This window comes from Vicugna pacos, unplaced genomic scaffold, assembly GCF_048564905.1.
Source record: "Vicugna pacos unplaced genomic scaffold, VicPac4 scaffold_20, whole genome shotgun sequence".
Lineage (NCBI taxonomy): Eukaryota > Metazoa > Chordata > Mammalia > Artiodactyla > Camelidae > Vicugna > Vicugna pacos.
The window spans coordinates 76,956,288-76,976,582 of record NW_027328741.1 but is presented as its reverse complement, the minus strand read 5'-3'; the positions used below and the strand labels follow the sequence as shown (position 1 = coordinate 76,976,582).

At 40.7% G+C, this 20,295-nt stretch overlaps 1 protein-coding gene and 1 long non-coding RNA gene across 8 annotated transcripts in view; one reads left to right on the top strand and one right to left on the bottom strand.

The window, feature by feature from the left end:
* The window catches only part of LOC140694031 (uncharacterized), a 540,346-nt gene that overhangs the window by 261,097 nt on the left and 258,954 nt on the right, over positions 1–20,295 (bottom strand). The window lies entirely within an intron of this gene.
* Positions 1–20,295, top strand: part of LOC140694026 (trafficking protein particle complex subunit 9-like) — a 68,334-nt gene that overhangs the window by 34,068 nt on the left and 13,971 nt on the right. Inside the window, exons 2-3 of one of the 7 annotated variants that reach the window (XR_012069763.1) lie at positions 918–1,005; positions 9,891–10,007. The exons of 1 other annotated variant lie outside the window; for it this stretch is intronic. The gene's annotated coding sequence lies outside the window, so the exon portion shown is untranslated. Of the gene's footprint in view, positions 1–917; positions 1,006–7,225; positions 7,413–7,964; positions 8,143–9,890; positions 10,025–16,559; positions 16,780–20,295 lie in introns of those variants that run through there. 5 more of the 7 variants (XR_012069765.1, XR_012069764.1, XR_012069768.1 and 2 more) reach the window with 5 other exon arrangements.

Below are 20,295 nucleotides of genomic sequence, written 5' to 3'. Positions count from 1 at the left end.
ATGGTCCTCTCCCACCCCTGGATGTGAGGTTGGGAGCTCTCTGAGTAGGCCAGTCAGAGGCCGAGTCCACCAATCAGAAAATGATGAAGTACCTGGAAGTGGGTTTAATAGAAGACAAGGGCTTCCAGGTTGTCACATGGGCTGTTCGAGTCCATTTGGTGAAAATCTGTCCACTGTCTGTGGTTGAGCTACTTTTTTGCTGTTGAAAAGTCTGGAGTAGATGAAGGGATTTTAAAAAGCAGAAAGGAGTGATTTCAGGTGGTACGTCCACACCGGTGAGAAGTGATGAATGACCGCCTTTGTGAGTCATAGACAGTCTTACAAACTTCATAAACCAGCTTTAAAAGCTCTTCCATCTGAGTGCACTTCATATGGGGTCCAGATCATCACTGGTCGCACTGTGAGGGCAAGTAACTGATAATGGCAGAAAGGACACGGAGGCATCAAAAAGGTCTCAGTCACTTTCCCTGTTTAAAGGATGCAGCACAGTGTAATATATTTTAGCTGGTTTTTCACTGAAAAGTTTTTAGTGTTTTCTGGGACTCCCCAGTGCCCCAAGGTTCCATGCAGCTGGGTGTCCCCTCAGTGCAGCTCTGTCAGCGCTTGCTCTGGGCTGACGCGGTGTCACGGGGAGCAGGACAGTCAGCGTCCCCGGCTCCTCCGAGCTCCGTCTCCTCATCCGCAGAGCCGGGTTTCTCATCCGTGTCTACTTAGTAGGGTTGCTGAGAATCACACGTGATGCTTCAGGTGTGACTTTTGGTTGTCTCTGTGATTGGCATATAGTTAATATTTGATAGAAACACTTGTTTTTTTAGTATAATTTTAGCACCTAGATTGCAGAGGTTTTTAGTCTGCATTTTTTATAACTTTATTCTTATTTTTAAATATGCACTTATTTTTATTTATTTTTTTTGGAGGTACTGGGGACTGAAGCCAGGACATTGTGCATGCTAAGCAGGTGCTCTACAACTGAGTAATACACACCCTCCTTTTCTGCACTTGAAGGTAAATATTGCTATACACAAAATAGCTCTTAAACACCATCATGGGACCTAGTCACTGTATAGACAATTGAACACGTATACTATTTCAATAGGAATAAATGTTTTTGAGACATACATTTCTGAATCTGTTAATGTGCTTAAAAACGATCATAGGTAGTGATAAACACGAATCTTTGATCCAGTACTTCTTAGAGACTGTTTTGCCATCAAGGGAAATTACATTCTACAGAGAAGGCTAATTGGGTCTCTTTGATATTTAGATGGTTTAGCAGATGATGAAGGCTTTCAAAAGATGACAGTTTTGTATTTTAAATTAACTACAAAGTTACCTTCTACAAGTTGTAAGTACTAAGCTTGTGAAGTGCCCAGTAATCCAGGGGGTATGTGTCTGTGTCTGTGTCTTTGTCTGTGTGTGTGTGATTTCAGGAAGGTAGGAAGAAATTCCATATAGACTTCTGATACCTTTCTCCTCCATTTCAAGGTGTTGGCATATATTTACACTAATAAATTGATATTCAGTTGTCATTTGGCATATTGGGAATAAGACTTTCTCATACTTGTTTCAGAAGGATTAGGGAGCATGAGCTTAGGAAATGGGAGGAGATAGAGGCAGGGAGGTTCTTTAAACTTTGTGCAGAATTAGAAACAGTAACTTTTCTCTTTTCTTCTAAAGCAAACTGGCACTGAATTGTAACATACTATTACTCAGAATTGCTTTTCTGATCAGATACATGTACCTCAGATTTTTAAATGCAACATGAATGATGAAATGTGTTTTAGCAGTTATTTTTAAAAGTAGTCTCTTTTCAAGTAAAAGGCTATATCCTGTTCTTTCTTCTAGCGGTACAAGAAATTCTCATTGTTCTGTTGCAATGATCTATGTGCTTACTTTCTTTTTTTTTTTTTTTAAGTGCTTTTTTCATTGTGGTTTGAATGAATGTTTAAAATTTCTGGATTTTGATCTTTAGAATATGCTGATTTCTCAGAACTGTTAAAAACCTGATTGTTCACTGCTCCTTGTTTGGTGGGGCACCCTATTGATTTCTGTTGTCTGTTAAAGAGTGAAATTCTTCCTCTAGCCTGCAGATCATTAAGTGAATGGTTTGCAGTGTGCCTTTAAAATTATTTGTATGCATTGAGCATGTTTGTCCAGTGAATTTTAAATTGACTCATTGTAATGACTTTGATTTGATTCTGTGTCTTTTGCTCCTCTCCACAAGAATTTGAATTCTCTGTTGCATTTTGTATACGTGTTCTTAACAGGGGAAGAAATTTTGCATTTTTTACAGAGGTGGGTTTTCCTATCCCCTCTGAATGCCTTCTAAAATTGATACAATAAAAATCAGTTATTGCAGTGCATAAATATTTCATAAATTATTTTTTGGCATAATCAGAAACAATGACCAAGAATGATAATAAAAAATACGAAAACCTTCCTTCCTTTGAAGAATAGAAATCAGGTAGTCAGGCTCCCTCATGCTTTGTGCCTGACACACTTAATCTCATGTCATTGTATATCATGATTCGGAGATGGTATTGTTTCAGGTTTATAGATTTTTGTTTTAACATTTGTGTTGAATTCTTTCTCCAGGCTGATGTTTCCTGTTGGGTTTGTGGAAAGAGTAGAAGGGAAAAAAATACTTTGTTTTGTTTTCAGGAGGCCTGAGTTGATGGGAAAAGAGTTGAGGGTGGGCTGAGGAAAAGAGTGACACTCCCTCTCCTCCTGGTTGAAATTGATAAACAAAGAAATCAATTAAGTATATCGATATTTGACCAAAAGAAGTTAGCGAGCCCAAACTGGCTAGAAATGCACAATGGAAATTACTGAATTCAGCTTCAGAATGAGGTGCTTTACCAAGTAGAAGCAGCTTAGAGCAATCAGAAAATCAGTAATATGATGAGATATAAATGGAATATTATATCTTTTATTGCTGAAACTTTTCTACGTTAAGTTGTGTAGAGCTAAAATTAAGTTTCAATCACCAGGAGTTAAGAGAGTGAGTGGTACTGTAGGATCGTTATTCACGGATGTGCCTAGACCCTGATAGAGTGGCTGAAGATGGCAGGAAAAGACCCACATCCAGGATTTTCATCCTAGGGTGTCCTCCATAATGGTTCCATGTGGAAGCAGATGATTTGGTTAACAAATTGTAACACACCCCAGTCGCCTCTGAATTTTAAGAAGAAAAAATATGCTTTGATACTGCTTTACAAGCAAGTTCCTGTGCATCCTCACTCCAGACTCCTTGCCTTAAAAAGCAGAGACAATGCTTTGCTTGTGTAGTTGAGGTTTTAGATAGCACTCTGCTGGTTGTAAAGCAAGGACCGAGACCCTCAGCTATAAACGCTGGGCTTGTGTGTTGTTAGATAATGTATTATCCCGAAAACAAGGACCTGGCTGGTCTGGTGGTCTGCTTTTTAATGAACATATCTAAAAATGTATCTTGTTCCCCTCACCCCATGACTTCCCTAAAGATACACTAATCCTTTGTACTCATTGTGTATTCTACAATCTCTGCCTCATCCTGTCTTTCCCGAATTTCCTCCTTACTATCTCACAACTGTTAACGAAGTTTTCCTTTGATTATACCCTATAAATATGGGAGCATTTGAGAGGCTCATGGAGATGGCTCCCTAATCCCTCTCGATTTCTTGACTTTTTCCACAGAGCCTTGAATAATCATTCCTTGTCGGTAAGACTTCTTCCAGCCAGAACCCACAGTTCCAGGTGAGAAGGATGCAGGCTTTATCTCTCCTACTGGAGGCAGAGACAGAAGAGAATTGAGATATGCTCCCCCGTGATCCCTTCCTGCCCCAGGTCTACTGCAGTTCACCTGCAGCCTTCTGGCCTCTGCTCAGAGGGCCTCTGTCCCAGGACTGACCTCAGCGTTTTCTTCCCTTGTCAATATTTCCTGTGCCTTTCAGAACTTGGTCTCTTCTCTGCAATTCAAACCTGGCAGATGTGATGGTGGTCAGCGTGCTGGTGGGCAGTCCTTTGGGGACCCCCAGGAGCCATGCTGATTCTCCTTAGTCTCTCAATCGGGGTTACAGAACAGTCGAGCACCGAAGGAAGCCCATTCTCGAGATGTCAACAGAGCATTTCATCACTTTCATTTTATTTTTCAATTTTTGGTGGAGAAATTATTTGTAGTGAACTGTTCCAGATATTTGCCGCCTGCTTTCCTCATCACCATTCCTTGTTGTCTCTGGTGCTAGTTTTATAAACCAGGTTTCTTCTCTGGTCATTTCTGGCAGCTGGGCTTGCCGAATCCTTGATCTGTATTTGAAACAGAATGCTTCCTCGTGATGTCAAGGTGATTTTCCTATTTCTGAATATTTCGTGTACACTCAGCAACTGTTTCAAGTGAAATGCTCTTGTCCAATTTCGGTTAACTCACATTTGCTGATCTCCTGCTTTCATGCTGAGAGCAGTTTCTTTTTCCTCTAATAAAAGTTAGCAATTTGCATTTACTATGGAAGATACTGGCCCAAGGTCCTTTTGTTCTTAAGAGTTTTAATACAATTCACCCATTAAAATGTACATCGGTTTTTACTCTATGCCCAGAATTGTGCATCCCATTCAATCTTAGAACATTTTCATCCCCCCAACAGGATGCCCCGTACGCATAAGCAGACATTCCCATCTTCCCCATCCTCCCCCAGCCCCAAGGAGCCACTTTTCTCTCTGTGGATTTGCCTGTGCTGGACATTTCATGTAAATCGAGTCACTTCATATAAGTGGAAACGTCTATTGTGACTGACTTCTTTCACACTGAGTAACGTTTTCAATATTTGCTCATGTTGTGGCCTTAGTCACTATTCTATGCTATGCTATTGCTGAATAACATTCCACTCTATGGCTGGGCCCCACTGTTTACCCATTCATCAGGTGATACGCATTTGGGTTGTTTCTGTTTTTGGCTGTGATGTGTAATGTCGCCGTGAACACTCATGTGGTATTATTTATGTGGATATTTGTTTTCAGTTCTCTTACGTGTGTGCCCAGAGAGCAGAATTGCTGGGTAAGTCAGAAACGAAATGTTCAACTCTCTGAGGCCCTGCCAGGCTGTTTTCCAAAGTGGCCACGCTGTGTTACATCCTCACCAGCAAGGGCTGCGTGCTCCGCTTCCTCTGTGTCCTCTTTAGTGCTTGTTACGCTTTTTTTTTTATTATACCCTATTGTAGTGAGTGTGAAGCGGTTTCTCCTAGTGGTTTTGACTTGATTTCCCTTACAGCTAATGCTATTGAACATCATTACATTGTGCTTTATGGACATTTGTATATTTTCCTTGAAAAATACCTTTTCAGATACTTTATTAACCTTTTAATTGAGTTGCCTTTTTATTGTTGAGTTGTAGGGTTTTTTTTTCTTCATTTTGAGATACAAATTCCTTACCAGATAAGTGATTTGAAAAAATTTTCTCCTCTGTGTTGTTGTTTCACTTTCTGGATGGTGCCCTTTGAAGCAAAGTTTTAAATTTTGATGAACTGCAATTTGTCTCTGTTTTCTTTGTTTCTTGTGCTTTTGGGGTATTATTTAAACTCTGAGGTATTTTATTTAAGCTTTTATATATAAAATAACTTAATTCTTAGGACCGTTATAGGAGATGGGTGCAGTTGTTGTCCCCAGTCTATGGATAGGAGACTGAGATGCAGAAAATTTCACTGAAATGTCAGTGTCACATCTACCTAGTGCTGTGGGATTTCAGACCCTCATGTTTGTCCCCAGCATTTGTGATCTTCACCACCATGCTCCACTACTGCCTGGAATCGTTAATGAAAATGACTTTCATTTTTTGATTTCTTGTTAGTTTGTTTTCTCATTGGGGACCTCATCTCCTTATTTTCCTTTCGGATATCAGTGTAGATTTATTTTAGGTCTCATGTAGGCAGAAGCATTGCTATCAGTTAACTTCTTTATTACTCACTCTCCAGTGATGATTGTTGCTAGTTGACCTAACCAAGTCATGCTTAAGTCTTTCCTGCTAATGACACTAAAAACAGTCATGACTTATAGAATGCTCAAAGAAAGTACTTGATTGATTTTATTTTGCTACCCAATCAAACCAATCAAGTAAAAACCCCAGTGTTGACACAGACTATAAGCCCTCCAGAATAGGATCACTGTCTTCCTTCTGTTTCATTTATTTGGTCACAGTGTCTGGATAGTGACTTGCTGTCCAGCAGTTTTGTGAGGATATGGTGCTCGTGAATCATTGTAAGCACAGAATTTTGACAACAGACTGTGTTGTTCATTTCACAAGGGAAAAGATCATATAGAAATACTGCTCAGATCTATTTTAAAATTAAGCTTGGAATTTTGAGAAGAATTCAAGAAACCATACAAAGCTCTTTTTCACTAGTTTTAGATCTATCTTAGACACATATGGTTACATAGCAGAGTAAGTTATCAAGTACATTTGACAATAGGAGTGTAATATTGATTATTTGTTTTAGTTGAAATATTCTACCTGGGATAAAGTAATCAGTGCCCATAAATGAACAAATATGTTTGTATTTCTATGCAACATGGGAGCAGAGTTCATGTTTCTATATAATATGTATGACTGTGTGTTTTAATCTGTCTGTCAGTGTTTTTATAGTTTTTCAGCAATGTTGTAACTTCAGAATTCTTCTAACATATTCACTCCCGATACTACTGCAGTTTGTACTGTGTATCCTATCTTATGCATGGGATTCCACTGTCCCCTCAGTGAGGAATTTCCTCTCCTATTGAGCTAGTAGCAGAGTTAAAGGAACAGTGATTTCAAGGCCTTTGCTCTCCACGTGTTCGCAGTTTCCTGTCAATCACGATTTTCTCTTTCTTGTGTTTTCATTGTGCAATTAGAATTTTTGAAAATAATTATTAATATGTTTCACCAGTCTCCCTAGAAATTTGATGTGTTTGTGCTTTTCAGTTTTCAATTTATGAAAATTGTAAATGCAGACTTGTTTTTAAGTAGTCCTTTTTCACTAGATATTTGTTTACCTCTTTATAGTTAAAATAATTTTCCCCAATGAATGAATCGGTGTGCATGTTTTAAAAGATACTTTAGTTTTTATTTTTCTTATTCTAACAGGTATATTCGTTGCACAGAATTTAGAAAATAAGGATAAACACAATAATACCTTAAAAATGGCCTCTAAGCTCACTTGTAGATACAGTTGTAATGTTTGAAATTGAGAATTACAAGTCCTCTCACTTTGTTCTACTCTTTCAGGTACGTTTTGGTTACTGAGACCCTCGAATTCCCATATGAATTGTAGCAGAAGCTAGTCAGTTATTGCTGAGGAGCCCGCTGGGATTGTGATCAAGACCACGTTGTATGTGTGCTTCACTCTGGGGAGCACTGCCATCCCAAGAATATTGTCATGTGATCCAGGAATTTGCGTGGTTTGTCTTTCCAGGTATTTAGGTCTTCTTTAATTTATTTCAGCAATGTGTATGGTTTACATAGTATTATTTTACTTTAATTTTTGCCTTTATACTGAGGACAATTGTGCAAGGTACCAAGATTAGAATTGTACTATAGCCCCGCAACTTGCTGCCACCATGGACGCTGTGGTCTCTCTTTGCCCTTTGTAAAATCTCGCACAAAATAGGACCTAAGTAACTCTCTCTTGAAAGAATGATTATATGATTGCTGGATGACGCTTGCGAGTCCTTGTGATGATGTCTTTTTCCCAGACATTCCCCTCTTCTTAAATATGCCCTTTCTCTTCCTTTCCTCCAGCCTGGGTTTCAGCCTGCCTGTGGCATTGATTTTCCTTGTCTGTGGACTCTTCTTTTCACTAGTTCATGATAATGTTACATGTGGGCTGTGGAAACTTGCTAGATGTCAAGAAAGAGCAAATCCATTGCATGCTAGTATTTTTAGAGTGTGTTATTGAATTATCAATTGAAATTAAATCAGGCTGACCCATTGAGCCATCCCCTGAGCTCTTTTTGCCTTCCTACAGGTGATACTGCTCTCGTTGCTGCATGTGCCCTTCCCCCAGACTTAGTTTTGGAGTTGAGTAAATCACCATCACTGGAGCCCTCTCTTTAAAAGATGAAGAGAACATTTGCTCCTTCTCCCTACTTGGGGACTTGGATGAGATGAGGTAACAGATAAAGAATGAAGCCCCACCTCATTCTGACCACTGCTCTTTCCGTTCATTTCTCCAGGGGAAGAGTACAATTCAAAAATATAAAGATTGTGAGCTAATGAAATATACAAGACAACCGATCATTTATTAAATACACTTTCATGCCAGAAACAAATGTATTATACACACAAAAAGCACATAAATTACGGTAGTACTGTGGTTACAAACGTGGGCCGAGTTCGAGTCCTGCTCTGGAGTGACAAGTCCTGTGAAATGGAGAACTTGTAGGTCGGCTTAGCCTCTCCCGGACTTTTTTCTTTCCTGCAGAGACAGGGCTCGCTAGTCATCCCTCCCCCGTAGAGGTGCTGTGGGTTGTAAACGACGCGCGTGGGCAGGCCAAGCACAGCTGCTCGTTCCTCGTAAGTGCAGGATAGCACAGCTTTTGCGGTTACGGCTTTATGATCGCACCGTGTAGACCCTCAGTGCTCCCAAGGGATGTCTTGCGGATTGGAGATGGGATTCTCACTTCTGTAAATACCCAAAGATTGTGTTATTGAGCCTTGCTGATATAAATCTATTCTTTAGAAAGTACATAATGTAGATATATTTTTCAAACATGCATGCTTTTTTTCTTTTATTATTTATACTTCTACCCTCTCATCACGTGGTGTGACTTTTGATGGAATCCAGGAAACAGTCCTAAGCCACCTGCCTCTTCACACTTCTTCGTGATGGTTTTCTTCCTTGACTAGAAGAGGGTTTTGCATAGGAAATTTTGTTTGCTCCCCTTCTCTTGGAGTCTCCCTGTTTGTCTGCCCATCTCTCACCTGTCCATCTGTCCATTTCTCTACCCACTCATTCTTCTGACTTGTTCCAAGAAGCACTTCAGGCAGCTTACAGAAGAACAGATACCAAATAAACAGGTGAGAAAATGGGGCCAAGTTCACAAATTGAGGCTCGGAGTTGAGCCTGTGTGAGAGTTGCAGGCGTGAGACACACGCCTCTGCCTTGTGACTTATAAGATAGACAGCATCAATGTGCCTGAGGCTCCCAGCACACACAGGGAAGCAGGGTTTGTGGGAGATGCTCACTGGCTGTGAAATAAATAAGTGGCTTAGGAGAAGCCCAGACTTTCCAAATACTAAGACTTAGGAGAATATTTTGAGTGTCTTCCAAAATCTGAGTATTGCATCTTTTCTTTTTCAAAGTTTTATGTATAGTTGGTTAACATTCTATACCTGGAAATTTCTCCAAAACTGCTGCCCACGTGAGTCCCATGACTCGGGAATGGGGTGGTTCTGCTCATTGACGGGTGTTGGCCAGAAACGGAAAATGACAGCCTCAAAGGAGCCTGGGATTAAGCAGTTATGTTTTGTCAGTGCTGTAGATTTCAGAAAATGCTTTTACCGTTTCTCTCCATCTGAGGAAGCAGCGTGCTCTCTTCCCAGCATCAGGAGTTCAGGGTCTCGGGATGGTGGGGGCTGACTGCACTGCCGTAAAGACAGCTGAGCTAGTCACTGCATGTGTGGTGCTTTCACGTAGTGCATTTCATGTTTTTTAAAAGGTTTCAACATGTAGTTAATTAACTGAGTTAATTAACATTTAATAAATATGAGGCTTTTTTGAAAAGACAGTTATAGGCAGAATATAAGTTGTGAACACTTTAAAAATGGCTTCATTACTGAAATTTCAGTAAGGAAGATTCAGTTTATCTTATTTACGCCTCTCTTTAAAAGTAACAAAGAAACAAGACAGAAAAAGCAGAGGATTACTTCTGTTCTTCCTCTCGGCTTGCAGGTGCCCTCACCTCCAGTGGCATCCATCCAGACACCAGCACTGACACTGGCCGTGCTCAGAAATGCCTCAGCCCTGAAGACACAACTGACAAATGGAAGGGAGCCGCGTCCTGTTACAGCGGGTGCTCTCACTTTGTGGGTCCTTATGTAACTGCGTGGTGTTATTCAGGATCGCCCTTTCTACACTGTGTGACGGTGCTGCGGTGTCTCCTAGTTATTTGTTTCTGTAACTACTCATGTATTTTTTCCAATGTGTGGTACTAGACATCTAAAAATGCATTTTTCAGATGAAAAATAATGTGTATTTAATATAAAAGTCTGAAAAAAGAGTCAAAAGGGTCTATCCTGTTCCCAGTATTCAAAGATAATAATTAACACTTTAACATCTATTTTCTGTTCTTTTCATCAGTGTGTATCAGCTCTGTCATAAAAACCAGCGAGCACTGTGTGCCTGTTTACTGTGTGGAGACCTCCATTTTCCATTCGGCTTATTACACATTTTTCTACAATATTCTATCTCCCCTGGCATGATTTTTAATGACTAGTATAGCATTCTGTCTTGTGGAGTCCTCGTCCATTTTACTTTGGACTTAAATAAACTTTTAAATTCCAAGTATACTTAACTGAAATTCTGAAAAGAGATCTGTTGTGGTACCGAAAGTCCCCTACATCCCTTCCCCTTTTTTCCTGAGAGTAAAAACTGCTGACAATGTGGAGTATATATTTCATGACCTTTATGCCTTTGTCATATATATATACACACATACATACACGTATATGAGAAATCTATGTATATGTGTGTGTATATATGCTTTATTGAAAAATAAGGCCATACTATATGTTTTCTGTAGCTCGGTTTATTCACTAACGTATATATCATAGACCTCCTCCCACTCCAGACTCACCCGGTCCTTTCAGATAGAGTAAAGGGGTCTCCTGATGTGCAGGTTTGGTCTCTTGTGTAACGACACCTTTCGTGGGAGAGTACTGTGGACAAGGCCTTGGACCACGCTGAAACGCTGCAACTTTAGTGCCCACAGATCTCCGTGATTTACCGCATCATTGTCTTGATGGTGAACACTTAAGTTTTCTCCATTTTCCACTGTCAGAAAGGGTGTTTGACTGGCATCCTTCTTGTACAAACATTCCTGTGATCTTGTATGAGTATTCCTTTAGCTAAGGTTTCTGGAAATTTAGTCCTTGGGTGTGACAACTTCATACATCACAGGATGCTTTCAAGTGAATCTTGAAATTCCTTCTCCTGTGGGGAATGAAAAGATGTAGAATAACTTATGTAACCAATTCTCTATCGCTGGATATGATTTCACTTCAGCATTTCTTCCCACCATTGTAAACAGTGCTGTGCAAATGTTCTGATGAGTACATCTTTTTGAACTGATTTTTTCTAAATGTAACGATTCCTAAAAGTGGAGTTCAGCCTGTGTGCACACACGTTTTTCAGAGTTTACATATCCATTGACATGTCATCCTCCAAAAGATCGCTCACAGTTTGTTGTCTCAAAGATGGACACTAGCTATAATATCTTTTAAACATATTTGCCAATATGACGAGCAAAATGATTTTCATTATTTTAGTTTGCACTTGATGACCAGTGAGGTTTTGAGCATTTTTCACTCACTAGCCATCTGACTTTTAAAAAGTGAATGATCCCTTTTGTCCTTTGCAAACATTTAAGTGTTGGAGCTTCTTGCTGCTTTGTGACAGCTCAAAGTGTATTATGAACATTAACCCCTTGTCTTCATCAACATGTATCAGAGAGCTTTTACTTGTCATTTCTTGCCTTTCATTTTGTTCAGTAGGTTCATTATTGTTGTGGCCCAAAATAATCTTAAGATAGTAAATGTCTTCTTTTTGGGTTTTATTCTTAGAAATGCTTTCTTATAATGGTATAAATTTCTTCTGTAGGTTTTTTTAATCTCTAAGATGGAGATGATAATGGTACTTGTTACAGTGAGGAGAAGCTGAGTTGATATGAGCAAAGAGTTGTATTTGCTCTTATTAGTACTTTCTAATATTTACATCATTTTCTGTAATTTTTCTTGTGGTCATTTTGACGGGAATAGAATTTGTTTTTTCCAGGTATTCTCTGATTGTAACAAGACAATTATTAAATTCATACTTTGCTTTTTAATTTGAAATCCCACCTGTAAAAAATACTTATGTATACTAGAGTCTCTTTTTGAGCTCATGATTTATTTCTGTCAATCTTACTTTCTTACTCTAGCACTATATCTTACATATTGTAAAAATTTATTTAATATATTACAGTGCGAATTTTTTGATTCTTTTTTCGATCCCTAAATTTCTTGGCTTGTATTATGAATTTATTATTCCTGAAGAATTCTAATATAATTTTTTCAAGTTAAAAAAAAACAGATAAGTGTTGTCATGGGATTTTTTAGTAATTTTGAATTATCTTTAGGAGAACGTACATCTTTAAAACTGCTTTCCTCCATACAAAAGGTTGATGTCTCTACTTTCACACTTTTACTTTACCCCTCAGTACAGTCCTGTACTTTCTCCATGTACAACATTGGCATTGTTTTTGAGTTTATTCCAGATTATTGTTGATGTTTTTGTTAATTTTTTAAGTGAGAAATTTTTGCTATTATATTTTTTAACTGTTAAAACTGACACCTAGGAAGGCAGATTCGGTTTGTAAATACTCACTTTGTAACTTCTCATTTAAAATTGTAAGTATTAAGTACTTGTTACAGAATCCTTTCTTTTCTGTTTTTAAAAATTTGTTTCCAAGATTCTCAAAATGGTCATAGCTAAGTAGTATAGGTGGGGAGACAGATGGAGAGAGGTAGTGTGGCTCATGTACAAACTGTGAGCACTTTCATGGCTGCCTTTATGCTGGAAAAGCTGATAAACAGTCCAGCTTAAACCAGGGTGGCTTTGTATGCACTTGAAAGCCAGCTTTCCTGCCTGTATGGTGAAGCCTGGTAGGCGTGGCAGGTAGATGATCAAGGTCGAATGGAGGTTATTGGCTGCACAGAGCACTGTGTCTGAGAATTGGAGACCATCGCCATGGGAAATGCTTGGTGCCAGGAACAATGCAGAGGAGCTGGGGAACCTTGTGTTAAGGATTTTCCAGCCCTGGGAGTGGGAATATCAGACTCTGCATTCAGATCTGAGTTTGAATTCATCCTCTTTAGTTTTCTTGTCCTCTGACTTTTGTCAAGCTATATACCGTCTTTCACTTCCTGTTTTCTTGTCTCTCAAATTAGGAGAATTACATCCTGCTGCTAGAGTGTTTGATCAGGTTAAATAATTTGTGTCTATAAGATGTCACATACAGTCACAAGCTCAGTGAGAAATGGGCTGTCGCCTGTTCTTCTGCAGCTCAGTGCTTGACAAGACATGGGGGAAAGCCAGTCCCTAATTTGTGTGTGATGCAAGTAGGAACAAAATTAATGTCTTGCCTTTCCCTAGCAGTATACTTACAGCTTTGCTTCATTTACTTCTTTCCTTCTTTCCTTTCCCCTTTCCCATCCTCCACCAAAAGAGCCTCTCAGAAAAATAGATTCAAATTACTTTAAAGGTTGGCTCATCCTCATGAAATGATAGTATCATAAAAAAAACTGTGCAAATCCCAGAATATATTTTATATGATTTACACACACACATGTGCGTGCAAACACACACACACACAAAATCAGTCTACCTCCCACTTGCAGAGGGAGAAGGTCCACTTTTTCTGAGTTTTCATTCACAGAGAGTGAGAACAATGTCTCTTACACAGAATTTCACCAGGCTTCGTGCATGGTGTTTTTAATTGAATTTCTGTTTGTGGCCATAGATATAGTCTCCTAATAGAAGAGAGAAAGTGGAGACATAGACATTCCGCTGAGATATTGGTGTCATCATATTTTAGTTGTAAAGGACTTAAGACAGCATAGAGTCGCAACATTTTATGGGTGAGAATCCATGATGTTGTAACTTAGACAAGAACCTGGGTCTTCTGCCATCTTGTCCACGCGGGTGAAGAGGCAACTGGGCAGGGGATAGTAGGGATCCTTCCTGTTTCACTTCCATGTTCTTGCTAGTTTTCATTTCAGCTGCCTTTAGTTTATGTTCATGAGGCCACTCATGGGAAGGTCACTCTGTCCTGATAGATTGAGTTTCTTATCAGCGAAAAGCTCTGGACCCACTCATATTTCCCAGAGTTTTCTACTGACTTCCTGACACTTTATATAATTGAGACCTAAGAAACTACTGAATATAAAATCCTTATTGTTATCGTTTCCCCTCGAGTTCCATAGGAATGAGGTGCTGTCTCAGGCTGTCTAAAGCCAGATCTGAACAAAGATAGGGTGATGGGCTGTGCTGCTGGACCTACACAGTCGAAGGGGATTTTCACCTTAGCTTTATAATCAGGCAGATTAGTTCAAATCTTGCCTTTACCAATTATTATCTTTGTGTCTTGGGGGAGAAACTGTACTTTTTTGTGTCCAAATTTGTTTATCTGTAAATAAGTTCAGTATTTATTTTAAGGTTTCTGTTTTAGAATTGAATGAGCTAATTCATTCATTTATACCTAAAATAGCGATCGCATGGTTCTATGCTGGTGCCTTGGTAGTTGATTACTAAGGGAATCGGCAGTGAGAATGGGGGTGGGGGACCCCTGGATAATAGAGCTTATATTCCAGGATATGCTTGTAAAAGACTGGATGTGCAGTAGATTTTTAGTAAATATCTACTCCTTTCCTAATCTGCATTGATTGTTTATATATCTTTATACAAATATATTAACAATTTTTATTGCAATTTAAATATTTTTGTAGTATTTACATTATGTAGCTATAAAAATACATGAAATAAAATGATTTGACTTTTATTTTCTTTTCAATAAGCAAAACAAAATAAAATAGAAAAGAAAAAAGTCTTGAGGGAGTAGAAATTATTTTATTTCTGTGGAATCAATTCCGTATAATAGGTCTTTGTCATGTTGTTAAACAGCATATAAAATTGATAGGTTGTGACATACTGGAAATGAGGAAACAGTGGAGACATACTACCTCTAATGCAGTCATTTTGTTACCAAGTCCAAACTCGTTCTGCTTGCTGCATGACAGGCCAATAAATGGGGAGATGTGATGTTGGAGTAAGGAATAGTGACTTCATTTGAAAATCTGGCAGACCCAGAAAATGGCATATTGATATCCAGTAGAACTCTCTTCCCCAAAGCAGAATTCAGTCTCCTTTTATACTAAAAAGCGGCGGGGATGTGGTTGGTTGTTGCAAACTTCTCGCTGTACGAATTGTTTGTCCTTGGAATCCTTTGTTCCTGCAGCTGTCCATGGTGGGTCAAATTAAGGTGCCCCCGTAAAACCTCCAAATAAAAGAAAGGTTATTATCTATTTTGCAACTTGCCATCTGTACATAAGTGTAGAAGAGCTAATATCCTTAAAGATCAGAGCCCGGAGAATAGGCTGTCCTGGATATTTCAGGCTAAAGGCAACTTTTTTTTACAAAAGGTGCAGAGATAGCAAGTCGGAGCCTAGAAAACAAGGTACAGGTTTAAAGCCAAACGAACACATCTAACATGGAGTCAAATTTGTTCTTTTCTTTTACAATTTCTTTTTCTAACTCATAAATAATTTTAGTAAGAAACATGAGAAATTTTTTTTATTTTTGCTTCTTAATAACGGATTACAACTACACTTTAGTGAGCAGGGATGCTGTGCGTGCCTTGGGGTCACAGCAAACTCTTGTTGGGGGTGGTCGACCCTGTAACATACCTGATGTCCCGTGAGTGTTGGTGAGGGTCCCCCTAACCAGGGGCTCTCTTCAGGAACCACCATATGGGCATTGACCTCTGGAGACCTCTTTTTCAGCTGCAGGAAATTTTTTCAGATTTTGTGATGGAAAAATCTCTCCAGCTGCAGATAATCAGGGAATAAAGGAAGAGGAAAAGGGCTTGAAGTAGAGTAGAAGAGAAGGATAGAATATCAGGGAGCGTGGGGGCTTGGCAGCGGGGCCTCGGGAGAGAGAGGAGCAGAGGTGTGAAGGGTCCCGGCTACGGAACTAGCTCCTGCACCTTTCCCCGCACCCAAGCCACACAGATTTTAATTGGGCCCAGGACTCCCTCCTGTCTGGATGTCACCCTGGGCAGAACTTTGAGAATCGAAGCTAAGGGGTGGTCAACACTCACCTAGGGGGTCACTGAGGACTTTGCTCAAGTCCACATTGACTTTTCCAGTCATGTGCCTTCACCTGTTCTTTATCTCAGGATCTGAGAAGCAGGAGCAAGGAACTCATGGAGAGATCCAGGAAGATATCTGACTGTGTTAAGAGACGACAGTCACAGTGACACGTGGAGCGAAGACACTTGCAGTAAAGTAAAATAACTTCACAACTATTGCATCAGAGCTGCAAGTGTGAGAGAACCTAAGCCTGTCTCAGAGTGCAGGGGACAAGAGAAAAGGAATGGTAAAATTAACACTGACATTTGAAATTTTGTTAAAAAGAATGCTACTGTTAATTGTATCACTTGAATGTATGCAGGTGTTTTTCTATGAGCTTTCATAGGTTCACAAAACCCCACCAGCCACTCTTGCTCCCATCTGGTGTGGGCTTTCTCAAGCACAGTGCCCTTCCTGCTTGGGTGGGCCACGCTGCTGGTCCTCGCCTGGGGCCGCACTGCTACAGGACACTGAGTCCCCGAGGCACGACCTGGGATACATGACAGGAACATCTCTGCTCTTGGCTGAGGGCCTCCGTTTCCCCCTGCAGTGTAAGAATGCCGGTGACTCAGTTAGAAGCATGCATCCAAGCCATCCTTCCGTGTCATCACCATCTAGAAGCGGTGCCTGAATATTCTGAATTTCTGCAGAATGTTGTTTACAATCACCTTGAACAAGTGAGTGTGTGTCCTCTTTCAAGTGGAGGAATTACTGCCGTTTTCCTGGAACTTACTCACCAGTAGTCCATCTGATTTTTCTGTGCTAGGATTCAGTATGGCCTGCTAATAACTCTGCAGTCAGATCTTGAAACCCTGATGAAGAGGATTATTTATTTTCTTTCCTTATATGATAGTATTTTACTTTCAAAATTCTGAGTTTTCTGTTCTTGGAGGAATTTTTTTGGGGTTTGGAGAAACAACTTTGCTCTTACCATCTTTGTGACCTGTTGCTATATGCGTCTCACCCGTCTTCTGTCACTTGTGAGGCAGTTCCATTTGTGACCCTGTCCGGGTTATTCATGTTATAAAACATAAAATCTGTAAAAGTACAGAACCCTTTTACTCCGAAGACATTCCACAAATACTCCTTTAATCTGGGTGTGGTTTTAACAAGACACAAACATTAGAACATATACTTGCAGGTTGCCAGTGCAAAATCCCCAAATGAATAGTCTAGCTCAACATCTAAAATCTTTCTTATCTACCTTGGATATGTATGGATAAGTGAAGCAATTTGCTAAGAACCCAAGACCAGGTTTAGGATACAGGCTGATGTAGCTCAGCGGGTCCTCCCAAGCTGATGCTCTGCCAGAGAGTGGGGTTGAGGGGAGAGGGCGTGCCCTGCCCTCCATGAGCTGACAGTTTCATGGCAAACACCTTCACAAGGTGAAGACATTGGAGTTTCTTCTATGAACAGTGGGTCTGAAAAGAGCCCAAAAAGCATGGGAGTGACACAATCCCATTTGTCTCAAGTAGGGGAGAATGGCTGTGGGGCCACTTGGGAGACTCGTGAGTCCAGGTGGGCAGTGTTGGTGGCTTCCACTTGAGCGGTAGGATAGTGGGTAAAAGCAAACAGATTGAAGGCATGTTTAGATGGTAAAAAGAAAGATTTAAAGCTGTCTGTGAAGGTAGGATGGAGTAAGGCCCAGGTTTCTGGGTGGATTAATGAGTTAAATGATGGTCCTGCTGTGTTCTGAGGAGGGAAAGCTGCAGAGGGATTTCTGGGGGAAAACTGATGAGTTCAGCTGTGGGTAAAGTGAAAGGTTGTTAGATGTGTGGTCTGGGATCTCAGGTGAGAGCCAGTAGTGAGTAGGGAGAGGGGAGAGAGACTTTCAAATCATTTTATCTTGTGAACATACATATAAGGATGAGTAATGACACACTTAACCCCTCTATATTCTGTATTTAAAACCCAGTAACATTTTGCTATATTGGTTGCAGGGGTTCTTAATTTTTTAATACAAATAAAATAAATAGAAACAAAATAGTGGAGTTAATGAATATCTTAGAGTTGATGTGTGTCCTTGTATGTATTTTGATTTCTCATCTTTATAAACATAATCTACAAAAAGTTAACTTGCTTAGAATAAGAGTTAAACACAGGGACATGACACACTCTGTTGGGGGTTGAAGGTGATATCTTTGGCAAATTATATAGCCTCTCTTTGCCTTTGTTGCATCTTCTGTGAATGCCCCCGTGCCCCTCATCACAGCTGATTTCCTAGACTAGAAGTTGGGAGGGAGGCTGCTGAAGGGAGTAAGAGGTGGCAACTTCTAGGAACAAAGAAGACAAAGACAAAAACAGATTAAAGCCGAGAAACTGAGTCCTAATACCCTCAAAGGATAAATAATCCCGCAGTGTTTTGAGCCACTTATCGTAAGGGAAACAAAATCACGTGGATCCAAATCTCTTGAGCATATGTATATTGTGGGTGGGAGGGTATCATCAGAAAAGGGTTGAGAAGAGGCTTTTTGGTTTCCCTTAACGTTTTCAGTAAGAATGGGGTGCAGAAGCAAAAACCACCCGCTACACAGTAGAAGGTGTTGTTTTGTGCGAAACTGACCAAAGTTTGGAAACCAGTCATCAGTGGTGCTGGGAAATGAAGAGGCTACTGGATTGGGTGGGGCACTTGCTGTGACTTCCAGGTGACCTACTGGCTGGGGTCTGTGAGGCGGGCAGTAGGTTTGCAGTGTGACCTGGGCATAATCCCTGGCTCTGAGGCTGCTGGTCTGACTAGCAGACCTGGGCAGATGCAGTCCTATTGGGGCATCTCGCGATGTGGCCTGGGACACCTGCCATGCTGAGGGCGAGAGGAGGGATCCCCTAAGGGGGTGTCCCTGTGAAGAGTAGAAACGTCCTCCTGCAGGGGAGGAAGAGCCTCTGAGCAGCGGGCCGGATGCACAGGCAAGAGTAGCCTGAGCACGGAGATTTCGGGGACCTGGAAGTCATAAAGTGGCCCGAACAGCCTTGTTCCTGAGAAACTGGAGGGAAAAGATGCTGCAAATGCAGGCTAATTTCAGACCCTGTGGTGGGTCATGAGTGATAGGAAAGAACTGGTCAGGCAGGCACGAAAGAACCCTGTGGTTGTCCCAGTTGGGGCGTCACACCAGAGGGAGGAGCAGAGTTATAGACTTTGTCACTTTTTATCTGTGTGACTTTGAACAATAACACCCCACCTCTCTCTATATATATCTTCATCTGTAAAGTGACAGAGTGACAACTCGTGTCATCAGAAGGCTTAGTTTAGCTCTGATCCTCATTGTCCAGTCCTGTCAGTGCTGCCCTGCAAGGTTCTGCAGTGGGTGCTCTTACCCTGAGATGGGAGGGCGTAGAAGGGCATTGTAGCACCCGAGGGCAGGAAAGGGTTGCTTTAAAAGCAGACATGTAGCCTCCTGCAGCTGCAGACCTACAGGCAGTTTGGTTTATGGTCGTGGAGAGGACTTTGGAGGTCTTAGCATCGCCTTAAGACTTGTTTTCCCTTGGGGACCTGATTTGCCTTTGCAGATTAATGTTGAAGATTTGGGCTTCTGGCAAAGCTGTTTTCAGTGATGGGTATATATGTAACATATAGTATAAAATGAAAGGTTTTATTTAATATTTGGGACTTTGTAGCTGTAGGGAACAGCTCTGTTGGCCTGGTTTCCACGGAGGACACTAGCAGTCGTCAGAGCGTGCGGGAGGGCAGGCAGCCTGTAGTGCTGCTGCGGGGGTTCTCCCCAGCAGGACGCTCTGCTGAGTTGACTCTTCTCTGAGTTTGGTTGCCAGAGGAGCAGACAGCAAAGTAATGAGTTCTGGTGGGATTGTATAATGACAGGAAGAAAGAGGGAGCCGTAGTTCTTAGGGACTACTACACTCTTTTGGTTCCTGATCCAGTGTGTCCCATTACACAATTGATGAGTTGTGTCTATTCTGGGACTTGATTGAAATAAACGTGCAGCCTGAATATTAAGAGTTATGTTTTATTTGTCAGAAGGACTCGAGCCAGGATGACCGCCTCTCAGAACACTCTGAGGGACTGCTCGCAAGAGTAGGGGAGAAGCTAGGATTATATAGGAGCTTTACAACAAAGACCAGTTAGTCAGAACAATAAAACATTGCTTGTTATCTAAAGAAAGCCAGGTATCTCAAGTTCATGAATTTAATGCTTTTCAATATATGGGAGGAAGCCAACATTTGGGCTGACTGAATATATA